At 36.6% G+C, this 5,684-nt stretch overlaps 1 long non-coding RNA gene across 2 annotated transcripts; it reads right to left on the bottom strand.

The window, feature by feature from the left end:
- Positions 1 to 781: 781 nt before the first annotated feature.
- On the bottom strand, positions 782 to 2,679 carry LOC112161401. Of its 2 annotated transcripts, none has more exons than XR_004949237.1 (4): positions 2,533 to 2,679; positions 1,736 to 1,800; positions 1,419 to 1,511; positions 782 to 1,138 (listed from the first exon to the last, which is right to left on the bottom strand). It is a non-coding gene; the product is annotated as an uncharacterized LOC112161401 (long non-coding RNA). The 2 variants fall into 2 exon arrangements; XR_002921875.2 differs by having other exon boundaries at positions 782 to 1,147; positions 2,533 to 2,678.
- Between the last annotated feature and the right edge of the window lie 3,005 nt (positions 2,680 to 5,684).

Raw genomic sequence — 5,684 nt, 5'->3', positions numbered from 1 at the left:
CCCTTTACAGGTGTGTCATTCATGGTCATCTCAAACTCAAGTGGAAATTACATAAAACTTTTCCATAGGTTGCATTTAAAAGTCAAATGCTGAACTGTATCTCAATAACATTAGGAAGCAGTCCATCAGAGTTATTCAAGACATAGTTATTTTAAAAAGTTTCCATGGCAGTTTAACAAAATCTGTGAAAATTGAAGAAAGGCAAAAAGAAAAATAAACAGATAAACAAGTTTTCTGAAAAATGTCTGACCACTGCACTGAAAAAAAAAATCTGTTGAATTTACTTAATTCAATAGTGGACATTGGTTGCACACAGATGTTTAGCTTTCACAGCAACTTAAACGCTCGAGTTAAATCAACACAAGTTAATTTCATTCAACAAAACTGATTACTTTGTGTTAAAAATATGTGATAGAGACACGTTACCATAATGTAATTTGAGCTCTTGGATCAGTTTAATTTGTCACAATTTCATCACTTTATTTCAACACTATTCACACTATTTACTCCAAAACTATTTGCTTACTTAAATACAACTTATTTTTTATATTTAAATTTTGAATGATATTCTAATGTCAAATACATCAGACCTTGAAATTAAAAATGTATTTTTTTTTTCTAAGATAACTGCCTGTAAGAACTACTAATATTTCAAAACAAAGGTCCTACCAGTAAAAAAAATACTTATTAAATTAAATCATTTATAGAACTGCAAATACCTTTCTGTTAAACTACTGGAATTGTTAACATTACTCATTTTTACTCAAATAAATAATAAAAATTAACACTTGCATGTCAAAGCTTTTATTCAAAAGCCACAACACAAAAATACTGTCAAAAATACAGCGAGTGTCCAAAATTTTAACACTGGTATTGTGACATCTTGATTCAAAACAGCCTTAGAAGTATTACAACTTTTTTTTAAACTATAGGCTTTTTGAGCAGGTTTTGAGCAAAAGTGAGGTTGAGGGTACACATCAGTCCAAAGCATGGCGACATCCAAAACCACATCATCCAGGTCCTGCAGCACATTGATGCCTCCAAGATGATTCCAATGTCTTCTGCCTCTGTACTTGAAGTTTGTTCCTCAGGACGTAAACCACCACGCCGGTGTCTTCAATGGCGTCGTTAACACGCTCTTCATCCACTCCATATGCCAAAACAAACACAGTGACACCATGGACAAGATGTTAGTGAAGAAGAAATTTTAACTTTACAACATTTAACAAATACATAATATTTCCCAGAGTTGATGGTTAAAAATACAAATAAGCCCACATTTCCTTTAGTAATTGGAAACAAAATGAAGGACTGTGTAAAAAACATTTCTGTAGGTCAACCACTTGAAAAAAAAATCTTAAATAAACTACAAAGAAAGAGAAAATCAAGCTATGATTCACGTGCAAATATATACATACCACATATTCCTGGACCAGGTTTTCTGGATCTTCATCCATGTAAACACACGCTCCTTTAATAATGTCTTCTCGTCCAGCCTCTGCATCATTACACTGGAAAAGAAAATGTTTTTATTTTTCAACTCTAGTTGTACAACACAATTAGTAGTAAAATGTACATCATTAAATCAATGACAATTTTGGTTCACAATTTTCAAATCTATGAATCAAATTAGTTTTGCTGCTTACAATCTAAAAATTCTATGACACGATCAAAAATTCAAATACCACTGCCAACATTAGTTATTATAAATGACAAATATTTTCCAAGTACTTACTTCCACGTCCAGCTGTACATACATCAAGTGTAGTGGGTCCACGGTGAATCACCACGGGAATCAATCTGTCAGGGGATAAACATAGTATTGAATACACAGTAGTTTTTTAGTAAATTGAAATAGTTAGGCACATTTTCTATTCATGTCCAAAATGTCCGTTAATGTTTCTCAAAAAATGAAAATAAATGTTTTTAAGAAACAAATATTTTTTTCAGTGCTGAACTCAAATAATAAAGTTTTTCCTGTTTTTTGCACAATTCTGAGATCAACATAAACTTTGTGACCCTCATTTTAAACAATGACCCTCCCTCTGTGAGGAGGGTCATTGTTTAAAATGAGGAATTCATGTATTTGATTCTTCAACCAAAAACACGTCATGTTTGTTCCACTTGAGCTTAAGAGTCCACCCCGTACTGTTAAAAGTATCCCCCTTACAACTCCTCACGCAGATTTTCTCTCAACATGCAGAAAATGTCTTCCCATGACGAGCAACAGCTCACTAGCATGCGTGTGGTATTTTTTATCCACGCAGAGTGTTTCTTCCAAGTGCAGATACATTTCTTTTAATAATTGCCCATGCATTACAAAAAACAACTAGTGTGCAGATGACAAAACAATCGCTTTTTCATTGGCTTTTACTAAGTGGGTCGGTGTGAGTGCTCTAGCTAGCTAGCTAGCTAGCAGTAACAGATTTTGTTGTGGTTAGTCAGAGAATTAAGTTGTTTAAAAAAGGCAGAATTATTTATCAACGCGATTGGTAATGTTGTAAATATCTTACGCAACATATTTAAACTTACCTTTTCACTTTGATAGTCTTTATTAGGGCCACTGAAAAGACGCCATGCCAGCCGATGTTCCCTCCACTGAGATTTCTTCTACTGAACTTTAGACCATTTTGAATTTTTAATGTATTTCCTTTTCCTGTTTTGAAGGAACTTAATTACATCAAATTTACTTTTTTAATTAAATCACTTTCAGTCTACATGATAGAAACAAGCATATTAAACAAGTTATTCAATCACATAGTTTTAACTTGTTTAAATGACATTAACAGAGAAAATATGAATAAATTGTGTTGCATTTACTACTTTAATTCGAGTAAATTTAAAGACTCTAGAAATCCTTTTTTTCAGTGTGAAGCTATCAAGCTTTCCTTCAGTGTATGAGTATTCATAAAGAATTTCATAAAAAGTTCTAGTCAGAGCAGTTCTGTATGTGCCTCCACAGACTGACCATCCTGATAAAAGGACATTCTAATGTGAGAAGACTGGCAACAGTCCTATAGTCAGCTGTGAATCCATCTGCTGGCATTTTGATCTTAAGCTGACTTGAAAAGGGCAGCAGCAAATATAAAAAGATATGTCAGGCAGAACTGAGTCACTTCATCTAATTCTGATGCTTTTCCCTCATTTATTGTTCTTCAAAGTACTTGTGCTCGGCATTTGAGATGAATCACATCAATGGCATGTGGCCTTCCAGCTGCTGGTCTGCAGCCCACTGAAAGTCACTTCCTCCTCAAGTTTGTCTCATTTATTTTCTTCACTTTAGCACATACTTTTTGGTGGAGATACTTTTTGGTTATTAAGATCTTCTGTGTGGAACACTTAATGCTGGCTCCAAAAGTAAGCTGTGGAAAAACTGGCATCTCATTAGCCCGTCCTCTGTGGAATCACAGATGAGAGCTTTCAACCAAACTGTCAACTTATTTTTGGGTATTGAGCCTTCTTGTGCATGCAGTATTGCCAAGATTAAAGTAAAGAAACAGCCAATTGAAAAAGAGTTTCCTAACTAACTGCTGAGAAAACTTCAGGTTAACTAGGGTGTTGGTGACTCTACAGCAGTCTCTTAGGAGTAAGCGTAAGTGTATTTGGCTCTGCAACGGACAGGTGACCGCTCACAGGTAGTGCTTGGTGATATGAGGATACATGTCGGGCGGGCAATAGAGAAGTGTCTATCCTGACATTTCTCTTCTATCGTTTATATTGTTTCTAACCTAATTTGATCACCTAATATGCCAAATATATAACTAAATAGCCCAAGACAATTGCATACGTGTTGCCTCGTCAGTGTGTACACAAAAAATGTATATAAATGACAACAAAAAATTTAAAAAGAGATTCTTCGCAGACAAACTGCGTCTTGTGGTTTTGCGACGTAAAGCTGCTTTAATTTGTTTGAGTCGCACTCGTGTGGGTTTTACGACATGCTGAAATCTACTTAACACTAGGGGTGCAGGAAAAAATAGATTCCACAATATATCGCAATATTTTGTTTGGAAATGCTTGTATTGATTTAAAATGTTGACATGATGATATTTAATTATTTCTGAGTGTCCTTCAACGTCTTGCTTCTGTTTTCCACCTTAGCCTCCGACCACTAGTTGGCAGCAGAGCACACTGAGCCTCTTTGAGCAGCTCACAAAGCGACCAAAACAACAAGATATGTCAAATGTCTTGGTTGTTATGAGACATTTACTACTTAGTTTTGACTAACTCTGTGCCACGTTGCTGCCAGTATCATCTAAAAAGGTGGACTGCAGAGCTTCGTAGAGGCTCAGACAAGAACGAGCAGTGGAGCTGCAGCGGCTCATGCACAGAGCCTCCATCAAAATGCTGTCGGCAAAGCGAGCAGAAGTTCTGCTGAACTTCACAGCTATAGATTGTAGTTCAGAGACCTGATGGATCAGAGTGATGTGTACAACGCTCTGAAAAAAGGGCAATGTTGTAGTGATTAGCAGTGAAATATGCATTTATTTTTGCTTTTGAGATAACTTGAGCAGCTTTGCTGACTGTCATGCATCATGAGGAGAATGTTCGTTTTCATTAGTTACGACAGCCGTACATCCAGCACTACAGATACATCATCATACTTTACAAACTTTGGTGGAAATATGTGTTTTTCTACGCAGAAAATTGAAACTGTTCTGCACTTTAAAACATGTTTTTCATAAGAAGTATTTTTTTACAGTTCAGTTTAATTACCTATTGTCAGTAGTCAACGCTCTGCTTCCTTAACTCTGTGCTGATCACCATTTACCTGACCCTTTCTCCTTGCTGCCTGCTCCGACCTTTTGCCTGGACATTTACTCTGATTTAGCTCCGTGGACTGTTAGCTTAAGGGCCGGTCCCACTGGCTTTCACAGCCATATCACGGCTGGAGAATGAAAAAAATTGAATCCCCGTGGTACAGACACTGTTAGCAGTGGACTGGTAGTGCAACAACATGGCCGTCACATCATGTGGGACCGGGCCTTTAGCCTTAATGCTGTCTGCCTGTCTCTTTTCAATACACCAGTGGCAACTATAACCAGCTGTCTGCCCGTTTATGACACCTATGATTTTTGAAACAAATGTGAAAGCTGCTGTATATCAGCCACATCTCTTCTCATTTAATTTATTTCGCTGCACTAAAAAATGTGTTCCTCAATTGGGACTATTCAGTTATCTGTTACTTAAAATAGTCAGAAAAGTTAAACTATGATTTTTTTTTTCCAGAAAATAACTGAAAATATACTTTATTGGGGTGTATCATGATATAAATATCGTTATTGTGATATGAAAAAATGTATATTAAGATATACATTTATGTTATGCACAAAAACAAATACATATTTGCAGCAGTGGCAAAGAAAAGACATTATTTAAAATATCATACAATGTGATTTACAATTTTTTTAGATCATGTGTCTCTCACTCAATATGTACCCTAGGATCAGTGATTCTTCACCATGAGGCCGCGGCCCCATCTCGGTCCGCGAGCGCTCCCTAGAGGGGAGTGAATGAATCTGTTCTGAACCTGAGAGCCGCGAGGGCCGCGGGGCCTGAATGCAGCTTCCTACCACTAGGTGGCAGTGCGCGTCAATAATGTGCTGCGGCATGCGCAAATAAAGCCGCATTCGGCTCTCAGCCAATAAGTATGGCTGAGAGCCTCTCGTCATATTTTCTTTATA

This window comes from Oryzias melastigma, linkage group LG15 (assembly GCF_002922805.2).
Source record: "Oryzias melastigma strain HK-1 linkage group LG15, ASM292280v2, whole genome shotgun sequence".
Lineage (NCBI taxonomy): Eukaryota > Metazoa > Chordata > Actinopteri > Beloniformes > Adrianichthyidae > Oryzias > Oryzias melastigma.
Note: the sequence above shows the minus strand (reverse complement) of the source record. Positions and strands in the feature narration are given on the sequence as shown.